The sequence below is a fragment of the Lactuca saligna genome, chromosome 5 (genome assembly GCF_052625555.1).
Source record: "Lactuca saligna cultivar CGN05327 chromosome 5, ASM5262555v1, whole genome shotgun sequence".
Classification (NCBI taxonomy): Eukaryota; Viridiplantae; Streptophyta; class Magnoliopsida; order Asterales; family Asteraceae; genus Lactuca; species Lactuca saligna.
In genome coordinates this window covers 244,938,383-244,955,385 of record NC_136421.1, presented here as the reverse complement: position 1 = coordinate 244,955,385, position 17,003 = coordinate 244,938,383, and positions in this window count along the sequence as shown.

Here is a 17,003-nt window from a genome sequence, read left to right as displayed (position 1 = left end):
CACCTTGCATGTATGTAAAGTTTGCAACTTTACGTAGGAAGTATGCCTTAGGAGCTTAGATCTGCATTATGGAGCTTTAGGGTGGCTTAAAATCATTTGAATGGAGAAAGGACTGAAGGGACTCGATGAGTTGCATGGCCAACTCAGCAAGTCCAATGAAGATTAACCTTGAGGGTTTTTGCATGAACTCGGTAAGTTAGCAAGATGACTTGACGAGTCAGTTAAAGTTTTCTCAACTTTTGGACACGCATAGACTCAGCTAGTTATCTGGAAACTCAATGAGTCAACTGGGGGTTTCACGACGTTTCGAGTTCTAGAAGGACTCAACGAGTCAGTGAGTTGCACTCGACGAGTAGGGTCAACATGGACTGTTGACCTTGACCGTTGACTTTGACTTTTTCCCAAGGGTTGACCAGTTTGACTTTTAGGGGTATTTTGGTAAATTAGAAGTTTATGGAATGCTTTCATGGTGAATATAGGTGGTGGAGTCTATGGTTGTGATTCGAGAGTTTGAGCTTATTACTTCAGTTTGACGTTTGCAAAGTGAGTTTTCCTCACTATACTCAAGGGTCAAAGGCACTAAGGCCGACCCTTTGGATTGTTATCCTGATATGTTATGCTAGTATGATATGTTAGATCGGTATCCTGGTAGATAGGATGGTATATGATATTATGATCTATTAGATCAGTATCCTGGTAGATAGGATGATACTATGTTGCTATGATCCGTTAGATCAGTATATCTGTCTATAGACTGTTATGTGATTATCTGTTATATGTGCACATGTTTGATGGGTGGTTGAGGCTTATCTGCTTTGTGCGAAAGCCAATAGACCTGGGCATTCCAACCTGATGGTTGTAGGCCATGAGTATTCCATCCCAAGGATGATTGGACTCGTAGTATGTGGGCATTCCAACCTATTGGTTGTGTGTCTGGGGTATTCCATCCCGAGGATGATTGGACCCATAGTATGTTGGCATTCCAACCGGATGGTTGAGGGTCTAGGGTATTCCAACCCGATGGTTGATTGAACTCATAGTATGCTGTTTGTGATTATATGTATATCGTTGTATGTATGGGTATTTTGGGGGAACTCACTAAGCATTGGGTTTACAGTTTCAGGTACATCAGATGATCACGGGAAGGAAAATGTGTGATCGTACAGCTCCTCACATTTATGACTTTGTTTATGGGATACTATGATATTATACTTTTTTGAAAAGAAGTTTTGTAATGTTTAATGGTTTTGAAATGTTTTTAAAAGTTTCAATTTGGCATGATTTTATGGATGTTACACAAGGGGTATTTAGTAATCTAATTTTTATGATGTTTATCATTTTTTGAAAATATAAAAATGCTTTACTCCAAGAGATCAATCAACAAACCCAAGCTTCTTCTGAAGTAAGCGGTCTAACACCAAATGATATAAAAATTGTTTTGAAAGAATATTCAGTTCTCGACATGGACATATTAGAGGCATCGGGAGTAAACTTTAATTCTATAGTTGTGTCTATGTACGATCAGGAACAATCAATGATAGATCCACCACCACAGTCACAGGTAATTGTTAGTTTAACTTGAAAAGTATAATGCTATAATGGAAAAACGGAAAAAAAAAAGTAGGATGTTATAATCATCATAACCTTAATTTGTAAAGTAGAATGCTATAATGATATGTTGTTAATTGTTTGTTTAGTATATACTACCATGCTATAATAGGAATATGAAAAAAAAAAGTACAATGCTATAATGTATATGCAATATTGTGTAGGATGTATATCTAAGTGTATTTGGAAAGTAGAATGCTATAATGATATGTTGGTTATGGTTTGATATGTTGGTAATTTGTATTCTGGTAATTTTTGGAAAGTACAATGTTATAATGGAAAAATGAAAAAAAAAAGTACAATGTTATAATGTATATGCAATATTGTATACGATGTAGTTTGCTTATAGTTTAATATGTTGGTATTTTGTAGTTTGGTGATTTTTCGAAAGTACAAACTATAATGGAAAAAAAAGTACAATGCTATAATGTATATCCAATATTATGTATGATGTACGTTTAAATGTATTTGGAAAATAGAATGCTATAATGATATGTTAGTATTTTGTATTTTGGTCATTTTTAGAAAGTACAATGCTATTATGATATGTTGGTAATATATTTTGTTATCTTTGTAGTTGGAAATGTTGCGGTATTCGTAATATATTTTGTTATCTTGATTACAACAATGCTAAAAGATTCGACCTGTAGTGCGGCATTGGAAGACTGGTTTCGTTTGTTTCCGTCACGAAATGAAAACGAAGGAAACGAGGGGAGTGATGAGGACGACTAACTACTTTTATAGGATTTATGAAATGTTTTGTTTGGGTCAGTATTTTGGATATATTACACTATGTTTGGATGAATATTTTGGACCGGATGTATATTGATTAATATTTTGGATTTGATATAGTATTAAGTTTGGTTAATGTTTCGAACTATTTTTCTACAAAATTAACTTTTATAACAGTTTTTATACATGTTATATGGTTTTTTTTATAGTTTTAATGATAAATAATAATAATAAAAAAAGAATACAATTAATTGTGAAATGTATGTATTAGTAACGACATGTCTTTTGTGGCGATTGTGAGCATTAGCAACGACAATGAGCATTAACGTCGACATATGGAGCATTTGCAGCGAAGCAACATCGGCGACACACCTACGGTCTAGCGGCGATGCTTGTCGCCGCTAATGCTCGCGTTTCTTGTAGTGGTTACCCAACACAACATATATATATATATATATATATATATATATATATATATATATATATATATATATATGTTCATGTGAAACCATTATATTTTGTGAGACGGGAAGATATAATCATAGCCATTTATTTGTAGATAAAAAAATATTTTTAAAATGCAAAATAATTAAAATTTTCGAATTTTTTTTAATATTATTTTTGTCACTTTTTTATCCAAAAAAAATTAAAAATAAATAAATAAAATTACCGTTTTTTTTAAATATCTGTAAAATATTCTAGTAGAATATTAGAATATGCTAGTAGAATATTAAAATATTTTATATATTTGACAAATCTACTAGAATACTGGAATGTTCTAACATTTTAAAAATCACGAAAATAATAATTAAAAAAAATTCGGATTTTTTTCCTTTTATTTTGGATTTTAAAATTATTTTTAGGTTGCGTCTGACGGTATTACAAAATTAACATGGTTTCAAATGAATATATATATATATATATATATATATATATATATATATATATATATATATATATATATATATATATATATATATATATATATATATATATATATATATATATATATATATATATATTGACACACAATTTATGGGATAACACGGGGTACCCAACACAACCTATTGGGTTCAATTCAGTTGGATGGATGTGCAGCTTAAGACAATAAATTACAATTTTTGTGGGTATAGAAACACCAATGATAAAATAGCTTGTACTTAGTTCCCTACACATACGGAATCGATAGCATTTTGAGATATAAAGAAACACAATGCGTTATTGAATAGGTGTCTTCCATGAACCTTTATAGCTTTTTTGTATATGTTAGATGTTTAGAATAAAACGTAATGCATTTAATTGTCTTCCAAACTACAAAAAGTTTAGTTGCTTGATGCAACAAATACACATTGCGTCGTTGAATTACTTGACTTTACAAGAAGCATAATGATTTTTATATATAATTTTATTTGTCTTACAAATTACATCGAAAAGTTGTGTAACCCATCTTTCTTGATCATACACATGTACAATCTTAGTCCTTTGGTGCATCAAGATTCTTCTGTTATGTAAGAATCAAACCAAAAATCTTTGTATGCAACACCATTTTTGGTCACTTTAACATTTTTAGTTATACACATATATGTCCCGACATCCATTTTTCGGTGAACCATACCATATATTTTATGGGAGATGATCTGTACACAACAAATTTTCTTACAACTCTATAAAACATACATTGTTGTGCATGGCAAAAAAAACTATTGTGTACGAATCACTTCCCATATTTTATCTTCATTGCATCAGAGTCTCCCGTTTTACAAGAATGCCATGATACCCCGAAATGCCATATAGGAAATTATATTAAATTATAGTGTTAGTGACTTTTTATCATAAAACAGTAACTAGGGTCAATTGTATACCCACCAATCCACCGCCCATCTTTTTTAGGGAACATAGACATGTGCGACCTTCAAAATATTAAGATTCTTGGATTTTACAAGAATCAACATAAGAATCTTTGTATGCAATCAATTTATTTACGATTATTTTGTAAAGACTTTCTTTAATTATTATAACGACTCCAATTGTATAAATGTTTGTCCCACCACCTTTTTTTTGGTACCGTACACATAACACATTTTTGACGTTTGATTTATAAAGATTCTTTAGTTTTACTGCAATAACCAATAAATATAAAAATCTTTATATATAAAATGTTTTTCTTACAATTTTTGCAAAGATGCATTTCAACGACTTTTTCCTATTATAAAAGAGTAACATTGAAACCACTTGGGTTGTGGTGATTTGGTAAGACATGTGGAAGATATGGTGGATAACCTATTGATCCATGTTCAAATCCTGGCACCACTCAGCCCTTGTGGCCATGGATGTTCGCCTGCAGTGACTCCAGGGCATAAAGCAAAGCTTTATGTTTGCAGCGGGGGATTAATCGGTGCGCGAAAACTGACCCGAAAACCCTCGTTAGGGAAGATCCCTTTCCAAAAAAGAGTAACATTGGTGTATAATTAAATGTTTGGTCCATCACATGTCTTTAGTTTAACAGTTACATCAAGATTTCATTGTTTTGTGAAAAACAACAGAAAACTATATGATCATAGTTTTTCTTAGTTGTAGCCTTTACAAAAAGACTTTATAGGTTTTTTCGTTGTAGCCTTTGTAAAAAGACTATTTCCACGACTTATGGAACAAAAGAGTAAAACTTGTTCTAAGGATTGTCCTAACCATCTATATTTCTTTATTTACCAAATATATGAGTCCAAATTCTTTTGTTTGGCAAGAATCATATTTTTTTTTTCTATAATATCTGCTAAAATAGACTAATAGTTCGGTCGTTAGGAGACTGGACTCCCATTTGCAACCTCATGAACTAAAAAGTGACTCGGACATATATTTTCGTGTTTATTTATTTTATTAATTTTTTTTGCAAAGGCGCTTTTTAGATTTTCTAACAAATAAGTAACCCTACACTGTCTATTGAGAAGAGGCATTTATCATGGCTTTTTGGTCATAAAAGAGTTACATTACCATTTGTTTAAAGGTTTGTCTCGCACTATATTTTCCTCATTGTTTATACAAGAAATTATTATCGATTACAACAAGGTAGTATAACTGGTTGTTAAAATGCTATTTAATATATTAAAAGACCTTTATATTAGTTTTCTTTTCAAAAAAAAAAAAAAAAAAAAAAAAAAAAAAAAACATTTCTTGTGGTTGAAAAGCTTGTAAGGTGCACCCATGTTTATTGATGTCATCTACATTTATGATCGTTCATTGATCTAGATTCTTCTAGTTTATTTAATATATAACCTGTGAGAATCATGGTTATAAAATTAATTAAAATTTCATATTAAAAAATTAAAATTATTAAACAGTTATTTTAAATAAATTATTACTTAAGAAACATTTTTTTAGTTATATAAAATTATAATCGGTGATTTAAATAAATACGTGAAGTTTTTCAGCTTGCCCTACCCTGGATTCCATGATTCCCAGGGCAAAGGAGAGGGAGATCGATCTGGAGCATGTCCGGAAGAGGAAGATAGAGGAGGGTCAGACGACTGGGGCTTCGGGGAAGAAGCCCAAGGGATCAGATGGTAAGCCGAAAGGCCAGTCAGGACCGGGCCGCTGCAGGAAATGCGGCAGGCCACATGAGGGGGCATGTAGATTGGGATCATCAAGCTGCTATAAGTGCGGAAAGACGGGGCATTTCAGCAGGGATTGTATTGCCCCTGCACCGATTGTTCAAACGTCTGAGTTGTTATGTTTCCACTGCAACAAGAAGGGTCACAAGAAGGCCAACTGCCCCCAGTTGATAGCAGCATCAGCGCCAGTGAAGGCGCCAGCTCCAGCAACCCTGCGGATCACTGATGGCCGGCAGGGCAAGGCAAAGGCTCCAGTGGTGAGGAGTCGGGCATTCCAACTGACTACCGAGGAGGCACGCGCTGCACCCGATGTGGTGACGGGTATGGTTTCCTATCTTTATGCTTTATGATGCGCTGCTGTGATTTTGATATGTTATGTATGTGCTCTGTTTAGGATAGTTCCATGTGAACGGTATCCCAGTTCGAGTACTATTTGATTTGGGGGCTACCCGATCATTTGTCTCCCTTGCGCTTAGCAAGAGCTTTCCTGAGTCTTCGGGCATGTTGGATTACCCTTTAGAGGTGGAGATTGTAGATGACTGATCGGTGCGAGCATCGAAGGTATTCCGAGACTGCGTTCTGAGATTATTCGAGAAGTGTTATTTGGTGGACCTGGTTCCTATTCTGTTGAGAGGGAATAAGGTGATTATAGGCATGGATTGGTTGATCCCCAATGGGGGCAGTGATAGATTGCGCACAACAGCTGGTTCAGATCAGGACCCCAAGTGGGGGAGAGTTGGTAGTTCAGGGCGAGAGGCCACAGAGAGGACCAATGGTATGTTCAGCAGCGAGAGCTAGGTGTTACCTTCAATAGGGTTGCGCAGGATATGTCGCTTATGTTATGGACACCCGGGAGGCGGGTAAGGTGACCGTGGGCGATGTGCCCGTATTACGAGAGTTTACGGATGTATTCCCCGAGGAGTTGCCAGGGATACCTCCGGAGAGGCAGGTGGAGTTCAGGATTGACCAGGTCCCTGGTGCAGCTCTGATAGCCAGAGCGTCGTATCGGTTGCCTCCTCCTGAGATGCAGAAGTTTTCTACACAGCTGCAGGAGCTGTTAGACAAGGGTTTCATTAGACCGAGTAGTTCTCCTGGGGAGCCTCGATTCTGTTTGTGAGGAAGAAGGACGGGTCGCATCAGATGTGTATAGATTACAGGGAGCTGAACAAGGTAACGATGAAGAACCGTTACCCACTCCTAAGGATTGATGACCTCTTTGATCAGTTGCAGGGAGCATCTTGGTTCTCCAAGATTGATCTGCGATCAGGATATCATCAGATGAGGGTCATAGAGGAGGATGTACATAAGAATGTGTTTCGGATGCACTATAGCCACTACGAGTTTGTGGTGATGCCCTTCAGGCTCACCAATGCTCCTGCCGCGTTCATAGACCTCATGAACCTCGTGTGTAGACTGATGTTAGACTGGTCTATGATAGTATTTATTGATGATATCTTGGTTTACTCCAAGACGCAGGAGGAGCACGAGGAGCACCTACGAGAGGTTTTGGAGACTTTGAGGAGGGAGAACTTGTATGCTAAGTTCTCCAAGTGTGAGTTCTGGTTGCGTGAGATGCAGTTCCTTGGGCATCTCGTCAACCAGAACGGGATCTCAGTGGACCCAGCCAAGGTGGAGGCCGTAATGAGATTGGAGGTTCCGAAGTCTCCATCCGAGATTCAGAGTTTCGTAGGATTAGTCGGCTACTATCGGAGATTCATCCAGGATTTCTCCTAGATAGTCGTACCCCTGACCAGGCTAACAAGGAAGGTCGTGGTCTTTCGATGGGGGCCTGAGCAGCAGGCCGCATTCGAGACACTGAGACAGAGATTGTGCGAGGCGCCAATCTTAGCTTTGCCAGAGGGCATGGAGGATTTTGTTGTATACTGCGATGCATCTATCTCAGGTTTGGGCGCAGTATTGATGCAGAGAGGGCATGTCATCGCCTACGCGTCGAGGCAGCTGAAGCCTCACGAGGCAAACTACCCGACGCATGATTTGGAGTTGGGGGCTATTGTATTCGCCCTCAAGATTTAGCGTCATTACCTCTATGGGGTTCGCTATACCGTCTACACGGACCATAAGAGTTTGATGTACCTCATGGATCAGCCGAATCTAAACATGAGGCAGCATCGGTGGATGGACGTGGTATAGGATTACGATTGCGAGATCCTTTATCATCCGGATAAAGCCAATGTGGTGGCCGATGCGCTTAGCCGCAAGGCAACACCGATCAGGGATATCTGCCTGAGGATGACAGTAGTGACTTTGCTGTTGGAGCAGATTCAGGAGGCCATGAAGGAGGAACATCGGAAGAGCGAGCAGATCGTGGGGCAGGTTTCCTCCTTCGACTATGACAGCCGAGGATTACTGACACAACACCGTAGGGTGTGGGTGCCATACCACGGGGGTGTGCACCAGGTTCTGATGGAGGAGGTGCACAAATCTCGGTTCTCCATTCATCCCGGGGTGACGAAGATGTATAGGGATCTTCGTCTGGACTATTTGTGGCCCTGCATGAAGCGGGATGTTGCATGGTTCGTGGAGCAGTGCTTGACCTGTAGGAAGGTCAAGGCTGAGCATCAGAGACCTCACGGTAAGATGCAGCCGTTGGATATTCCGCTGTGGAAATGGGAAGACATCACAATGGATTTTATCACTAAGCTTCCCAGGACCGCGTGGGGAGTGGATTCGATCTGGGTCATCATCGATTGATTGACTAAGAGCACCCATTTTATCCCGATTCAAGAGAGCATCTCGGCCAAGAAGTTGGCCGACATCTATATCCGGGAAGTGGTGGCGTGGCAGGGTGTGCCAGTTTCTGTGATTTCAGATAGAGATGTACGGTTCACTTCCAGGTTTTGGAGGAAGTTTCATGATGAGTTGGGTACTCGTCTGCATTTTAGCACCGCCTTTCACCCACATACGGATGGTCAGAGCAAGCAAACCATCCAGACCCTGGAAGATATGCTGCGAGCATGCGTATTAGACTTCAAAGGTAGTTGGGATACCTACCTTCCATTAGCAAAGTTCTCTTATAACAATAGTTATTACGCGAGCATTGATCCTCCTCCCTTTAAGATGCTTTATGGGAGGAAGTGCAGGACCCCGATATGTTGGGGCGAGGTTGGCCAGAGGGTAAAGGGGAGCACTGAGGTAGTGCTCAAGACGACAGAGAAGATTCAGCAGGTCCGGAGCAGGCTTCAAACTGCTCAGAGTCGGCAGAAAAGCTATGCCGATAAGCGCCGATCAGACCTAGAGTTCCAGGTCGGGGATATGGTTCTCCTGAAGGTTTCGCCATGGAAAGGTGTTATCTGATTCAAGAAGCGAGGCAAGTTGGGCCCCAGGTACATTGGATCGTTCAGAGTTATAGCCCGGGTGGGCAAGGTGGCGTATGGGCGCATGGGTAGTACGACACCCCAGAATGGCCGAATGGGTAGTACGACACCCCAGAATGGCCGCATGAGTAGGTCGACACCCCAGAATGGTCATACCGGGTAAGTCGGGCACCCTAGAATTGACCGGCGGTATGTATGCTATGTGTTTGCATGTTATGTGGTACAATGGGGGAACTCACTAAGCTTCGTGCTTACTGTTTACAATTTTGGTTTCAGGTACCTCTTCAGCGAATGGGAAGGAGCTGGCGCGGTAGCGGCACATCATACACACACTCTTTGTTTTCCGCACTATGAGTTATTCTGGGATTTGTACTCTGACCTTATTATGTTTTTACGATTTGGTTTTCAGATACGAGACATGTTTTATTAAATGATATGATCGGATGATATTTTGTTACAAATGGTTTGTAAATAACTTTATCAAAAATGAAATTTTTGGACGTAAAATTTGGGTCGTTACATCTGGTGTGTTGCAAGCCATGTTTAGATTCTTTTGGAGAGAATGTAGTTCTTTGTAAAGAACTTTTGGGGTTCAAATACAATCACGATATGGTTAGGGATGTTTTGTTTGGATATTTTAGTTTGTCGGGGTTTCCACCAAGAAAGAGACACCTATGAATTTATTGAATGAACCGACAGAATGAATGTTAACCCTTAGATCGGTTGACGTTTTGGTTTTTGGATAGGTTGGAAGGAAACATACCTAGACCTTATATGGGTATTCCTCTCCTGGGCTTGAGGGTTGGGGGTTTCAAGGCGGGGCAGGTTGCTTTAAAAGTTGCTAGATGTAAGATCACAAAACATGATAAATCGTGCATGGAAAATCAACACGTGTTCATACCATTTGCATATGACATGTTTGGTTTCATTGCGTCAGATGTGGTGGAGCTTCTTAATATAGTACAACGAATCATACATAACAATGTTATATTCTCTAGATCTATGGATGTAATCTTCAAAAATAACGTAATTTGTTGCTCGTTTGCCTTCTCACTCGTAAGATGATCACTAAGTTGTTTCTCTAATATAAAATTCTTCATTGAAAAAAATTTGAGCATATATATAGTTCTTTCTTGTGAGGATACTTTGGATAGAAAGGGAAGCTATAAGAGAATTAGAAATACTTATTTTTTTTCACTATAGATTGAATTTAAATCATCATATTATGAAATTTGGTATGTTTATATTTATGTATATTTTACATAAAATTACAGATTTTATTGAAAAAAAAAATATTTGATAATTGAGGGGTAAAGATCAAATCATGAAGAGTTGAAGACTACTAGCTACAAATCATGGAGAAGGTCATGCAATTATATTATATACATTTACTTTTTGTATCATTGTTCATGCGGACACATTTAAATTTCATTTTGTTTTTGTTTCTTGATAGAAAAATTATAAGTCTTCCGAAAATTCCAATTTGTGAAGTATAAAGACGAGATTAGAGGTAACAAAACCAAAGATTTAAGATAAATAGTACATTTTCCAACTTATGAATTTTTATAGAAATATTTAATACTTGAATTAAAATACAAAGATCTACATTTGGAAGATATCCTAATACAAAATTTTGAATTGGGTTTTAGAATTTTGGTTTGTCTCAGTTGGAAATGAAATTGATATTTTGTATTAAAATTTTTTATTTGTCTCATCATGTGGTTTTACTATCTCACTATGGATTGGTTCAAAGATGGTGTTTTTTTGACCAGTAAAGCGTCAAATAAACATAGTTGGGATGATTTAATTAAAAGTTTATTAGTGAAAGATGAAGTGGGTCACGGGGTGCTCAAAACCCAAATTATATTGTTTAATTCAAGCGTATGAAATTGAAATATAATTCTGTTTTGATGTAAAAATGTTGTTGCTAAAAGTATAAATTATGTTATCTTGAAAACGGTAATTGATATTTAAAATACAAATATAGTTGAAGAAATTGTAAAGTAATCAAAATGGGTAGTATTTAAACTAATTAACTTTAATAATACTTAAAATATTATTAAACTAGATGTAAGACCCATGTGTTACATGAGTTAATTAAAATAAATTAAATATAAAGACCTAAATATTTAAAACTTTGAAATTATATAAAAATTAAAAAAATAATGAATATTAAAATTGATTTTTTTATCTTTTAAATTTAAATAAATAAACAAAATAAACTAATAAACTTTAATTTGCGAATTTTGAAATAAAAAGTTAAGTTCATCAATGAAATTGATATTCATTTATTACTACATTTATTATAATTATTATTACATTAAAAAATTATGTGGAATTTATTAAAATAGAAAAATTCATAAAATGATATATGAAAAATAAATTAATTTAAAATAACCACAAAATAACATTTGTCAAATTGAATGAGAGTATGATATGTAGAAAAAAAAAAACCTTCATTTATTATAATAGATAAAAAAAAACTTGTACAAAACTTCTATTTCCATGCAACCTACGGATAAAAGCAACCAAAATCATATGATTCAGTATAAGTATTATATTATATGTCTTCAATTTCAAACCATCCAATAAACGTCTCTTTTATCATATAATAAAAGCTAGCTTAGTTATTTTTAAGAACATAGATTTGTCGATATCTTTAACAACATAATTGTGTTATTACACAACGTGCAGACATTTGGCTGGTATAACTATATAAGAGGTTGTTTGATATGCTTTTTAGTAGCTCTAACTTAATTAAATTTAGATTGTTTAATACCATAATATCCGGTCATATACCCTATACGCATCTTATTAGGTCTTACAAGAGGCTAAGTCTCACTCAATTAGACCTGATTCAATCATCAACTATCAAACAATTCATAAATAACATTATACATATTGTTTTTTTCCAAATATTTTTTTAAATATAATTCATAAAAGTGTAACATCATTTCATTACCAACGTTTAAAGGCTTGTCCTATGTCTTATCTTTCTTGATGCCATCCCCTATTATGATTTAGCAAGAATAAGACACAAAATCTATATACAATCTTCTTTTTGTAGATTTTACAAGAATGTTTATCGATTTTTCTATTACAACATGGTAACATTAATACTGGTTGTTAAAAGAGTTTTAATTAAAGTATATTAAAAGATATTTATGAGCAGATGAAAAAGGAAATTTGGTACTGGCTACACACTTTCATGTGAAGAAAGTGACAAAAGGACATTTAGCAAATGGGGCTGCAACTTGATCTCCATTCAAGAAATACAAGTGATTGATTTCTTTAGATTCCATTCAACTTTTCTTCATTTTACTCAAGTCAAGAAACAAACAACACAAAACTATTCAAAAAGATTAATTAATTGGTGAACTTTTGCAATCATAACCTAATTCTTCTTTTTTATTTTTCTTTCTCTCTTATGCATTTGCTTTTCTTTTCTTTGATAAAAGAACAAACATGACAAAAGGACAAAGAGCTGTCATGTTCAAGTCACAATCTAAGCAAAGAAATTATGATGTAGTATGAAGCCCATGGGACTTACTTTCCAATATATAAACTTATTTAAGGATGATATTGTTTACCTTAGTCAATAATCACGCATCACAACCAACAATAAGCAGCCCACCCCACTGAAATTACCAAAGAGCCCTCAACATACCCTCCGATAACATAACAGAAGTGGCAACTGGTAACTAATTAATAGTTTCTCAAGAGAAGGCCAAAATGGGAAACGTATGGAAAAGTTATAGGTAGGCTTGATCGTTGAAAGTTCAAATCTAAAAGAGGCCAATGGTAGATTCAATGCATGTTTTGGATTTGAGTGGTAAAATATGGACTTTCATTACTTAAGCGTGTTGATTAGCACTTAGCAGTGTTTTAATCTTTTTATACAATATATATATATATATATATATATATATATATATATATATATATATATATATATATATATATATATATATATATATATATATATATATATATATATATATATATATATATTCCAGATTGGTCTTTCTAATTCCACGCAAATGAGTTTTGAAAGGTCACTTAATCACTAGTCTTTCAATACATAAATAAAAGACTTGCAAATGAGCCATGGTTCCATTATTCATTAAAAAGGAATTATCTTTTTATATAATTAATAGGTTATTGAATAATTTTTAATTAGAAATAATCAAAACTTTCGTTAAAAAAATATAAAGTTATTGTTGATGTGTCTGTGGATACCACTTTTGAAAGAGTGTGGGTAATGTAACGATGCGGAGGTAATTGCAAAAACTGATCTGATACAGGTGAAAGACAGTGCAACGCTAGCTACTGCTATGAATGGCATAAGAAAGCTCATACTTTTAGCGAATCACCGATCAATGTGCTATGAACACTTATGGAAAGTCCACCTCATACCACCAATTAACACCATTGATGTTGATACCAAAAGGGTTCATTTTTATGAACTTTATGAAACTTCGTTGCATCTTCCCTAGAAACACTTTACTTGTAATATATCCAAACATCAAATCTTTTGGCTTATTCAAATAAACTTGAGGAATATTGATCGAAGAATATATTGTTCTTTGAGATATATTCTTTTTGAATGGAAGACAATATATAATTCTCACCCAACAAGATAAAACTTTCCAGATCGATCCTTTGATTCTGCATGTTGAGTGGTATGGATTAATGGTGGGTGGTTTTATAAGGTTCTATTCGTTTAAACTATTTGTCTTCTTTTTTCATTTTCCATTTATGGATGCCATGATCGTTTCTTCTTATATCAAGATTATATATTTATTTCTTTTAATACCATATGGATGATATATACACATAGAATATATGAAATTAAAACTTAATCAATTAATGTCCTTCACCTTTTTTATTATATAAATTGATGGACCAAAAACATAAGTGGAAATATCACCTCCTTTTTATAATATATGTACAAACTAATGAAGATACTCACTAAAAATGTCATGTTTTAACAAATCACTATATGCATGGAAAGAAATTAGTATATAAAACAAACGCATAAAGAGGGAGCAGTTCATTAATGAAAAAATATAAAAGTTGGTGGCATTATGTACATGTGAATTCTGTATAAAATAGTGATATTAAATATGAAAACGAACAAACAAAATTGAAGCAATGAATCGACCGAGACTCTGTTTGATACAAGTTCCTGAAAAGAAATTTGCCTCGCTATCAGCCGTTTGTTTTTTAGTGTTTTTCAGGATACAATAGTAAAAACGATTTTTCGAAAATATGAGGAATTAATTTAAGATCTAAAAGTATAATAAGAGGGGACAATGATGATGAAATCTCATGTCATAGTTTGCTATTTCACTTTTAAGATCTTTGATTGAAATTATCAAAGAAGGGAAAATTAATTTATGTGATTGTGGAGCATGTGGCCAGACATGATAATTTGAATGGTTCACATGAGTTCTGAAAAAAGTGTCCTTTTTCTTGGTTTGGGTTTAGTGGGTGATTACTGATATAATTCTTAAAGTAATCTTCAACTAATTAATTTTATCTTCATACATCATGCACAAAGCATTAAGCATGCACTCGATCTATAACTTTATTTCCTTTATAAGATCAAGATTAATAACTTTTTATCATGATCTTTGTTGTTTTGAAGGTTATTGGAATTAACGGAATGTATGAACACCGAGACTCATGTTTATTTGAATAAAAAATTAAACAGAGAAATTAATCATGGAACAAGGGAATTGTCTTATTAGTTGAAAATTAATGGTGGATGTTGAGAGTTCTAATTAAATAAAAGTATCAATTTATTCAATCATTTCTTTAAGAAAAACTAGAAGAGAAAGACAAAGACTTGTCTTTTCTATGTGATTGGAACTAGAAGGTCCTTTTATGTTTTGTAAAAGTACAGTGACCTCCCCTTGGATCTATTCGAATTTCAATTTCCACCCTCCATTTTTTATTTTATTGCAAGTAGGTGCTCCTTTAATGTTGGGCATGCTTGTGTGAGGTGATGATCATGTCGCTCACAAACTTAAACCTATAAAGTATAAACCATGGTGGTGGTTGGTGTTTCTTTCTTCTTTACATGTCTGATCCATGTCTCTTCATCACCTCAAGCACAACCACCACCACCACCACCATATGGTGGTGATGGTAGTGGTGGTAAGTCCATCTTCTTCATCTCTCTCCTTGATTTCTATGCTCTCTGAGAAACTTTACATCATGCGCTTGTTTCTTTTCTCTTAATCAAGGTTGAATTCCTTTAGCTCTTTGATTAATTAGTCATGAATATTATTTTAGAATGGTTATCGTGTGTGTAAACATTCCGAATTGTTCTCAAACTTTGGTTTTTGTATGATTAAGTCCACTTAAAAACATAGAATCAGTTTATATATCTATCGGTTTTCTTTATATAGTTTCGTATACATGTTTTGTACATGTTCTTCATTCTTCATTTTATGGGGTTCATCAAACTTATTTTCACACAAAGTAACTAAAAATTATTGAACAAAGTTTGTGTGTGCGTGTGCGTGTGCGAGTGGGGTGAGGGGTAAAATAGTCTTTTCCAGCTTGATGTATTTATTGGTCATCTAATTCTAGTAATAAGATAACAATAACGAAAGAAAATAAAAGATCAGGTATAGTCATTCGTCATGTTTGATAGACGTATACATCCCACTTTTGTAAGTGGACACTTTTTTTTTAATATATTTTATCGGTGACGTACATGTGATCACAATTACCTGTTCCAAAAATACTGGATGGAAAGGGAAGTGTACCTTATGACGTTTCTTTTTCTTTATGTCAGCAACGTTATAAATTGTTTTAATATATCAATGTCAAATAAAACTTTTCAATTAGGCAATATATACCGACCTTGTGTAATCGAATAATCTAAGTATATTCTTCTCGGTGTTAAAAAAAGTGTGCATGGATTGAAAAAAAAAAAAAAAAACTAATTAAAACGGTTGATTTGCTTTATTGCAACTAGAATATCTAACATGCATGTCAGTTTCTCAGTGAAATGCGAGAATTTGTCACAATGAATACCAACAATGACTCAAAAGATTGAAGGAAATTCAACTGCTAAAGAGTTTATATATGTCATTGCAAATGAAAATTGGCCACCATGAAAGTGAAAATTGACAGGTTAGAAGAAAAGTAAAAGAAAAAGAAACAAAGTTGATGAAAAGAAAGGTTGTAAGCAACTTTTGGGCAATGTGAATGTGAATGTGATCTTTGAATAGGTGACCCGTTATTGTTGCTCTTTTTATACGGGATACTATCATCTCTACTCTCTAGTCTCTACTATAACCACTTAACAGCCTATTCCACTCACCAAAAAGAAACTGATCATAAAGCAAGTAAATCACATGTTATGTCTTTAACAGATTGTAGAAGGAAATGCACAATGCAATGTGAAAATCTAAGACTTGAAAGTTTTGGTGTAGACATATATTATCACAATGAAGCTTTAGGGTACTTTGAGTGTGTAATCGTGTCATTTAAATGAAAGAAACAAAAGAAAAACAAACCTGACATCGTCTTAATTAAGCATCTCTATCATCCATTTCATCAGGAATGGACGCATCAGCTCTAACAACAGACCATTTAATTCGAATTCCTCCATTACAATCTTCTCAAAGAAGCTCCATGAAACCTCTTCTCTCTCAGGCTTTTTATCAAACACGTGGCGCGAACCCGAGAGAAAGATGCATCAGGG